A 1,259-nucleotide genomic window follows, 5' to 3' on the forward strand; every position below is an offset into this window, starting at 1 on the left:
TCTTTGTCTATTACTTTTGCAGAGATGTTTTCTATGCTGGGAGGAGATTTTGTTTAATAATTCTATTTCCCCAATAATGGTGAGCTCCACGAGAATAGTGACCAGGTCTGTTTTGTTTACCACTGTATTCTGCATGCATACACAGTGACCTGCCTATAGATCAAATAATTGTTTAATGAGAGTGAATGAAGAACCTAACAGGAGACTCCATTTTTCTAGCCACTTTCCCTACAGGGCCATTATGAGGAACAAATGGATTCAGACCAACCTTACTGGGATCGTTAGTTCCATAAGTATTTTGTAGTGTGATAAGGACACATTGCTTAAACTCCCTGAGCTTGAATTTTCTTATCTGTAGAGCAGAGATGATAGTAGTACCTATCTCAGAAGACTGTTGTGAGCATAAATTGATAGAATAAGCAACATGGTGCCTGTCTGTACATAAGGAACAATAAATTCAGCTGGTAAATATGCATTATGAGTATTTACCCCAAATATACAAATTTTTTGGTTGGGACACATGCATCACAATGATAAGGACAACTGTAAATTGGAAGAGGTATGAAAAATTGCCTTTAACATTTTATCAGAAAATTTTGTAATTCTGTCACCTCTATCTTCAGTTTTATTTGAGTTTTATTTTTCATTAGGCTGATACTACGGGACTGTAGCTTTTACCCCAACCATTCTTCCTACCTTTTCTCACTGATCCATAACTGATAGTTCACTCAGCCAGGAATTCCGAGTGTAAGTATGAGATATGTCAGGGTGTCTACAAGCCATAGGCATTTTACCATAGGTAAAATATAAGCAATGTTTTTAGAGTCTGGCCTTTTTCATTTTCTCTCCTAATCAGTTGGTATCTTCTCTCTGTGAATCACTATCTTCCTGTCTCAACTCAGGTAGGAGAGACTTCTCCTATTTGTTCGGGTAGGTGAGCCCAATACATTTATTTGTGGATTTGCAGTCTTTTTAAATTTTCTTTAACAGGCCTAGCATAAATCATCTATACTTTCACTTTCCCTCCCCACATTTCCCATTCCCCTACCTCACTCAAAACATCCTTAAGTAGACATAACATGTTCACTGCAAAAGCCATCTACTGTCATGGTTTTAAATATTTTAGAAAAGAAGGCTACAAAAGATGTGTGGGGGTGGGGCGCATGCACACATGTGTACCCACATGCACTTAGGGTGAGAGAGAAAAAGAAAGTTATTCTTGAAAGATCACTGAGTCAAGATTAAGAAAGCTGGCTTTC

The sequence above is a fragment of the Mustela erminea genome, chromosome X (genome assembly GCF_009829155.1).
Source record: "Mustela erminea isolate mMusErm1 chromosome X, mMusErm1.Pri, whole genome shotgun sequence".
In the NCBI taxonomy this organism is placed as follows: domain Eukaryota; kingdom Metazoa; phylum Chordata; class Mammalia; order Carnivora; family Mustelidae; genus Mustela; species Mustela erminea.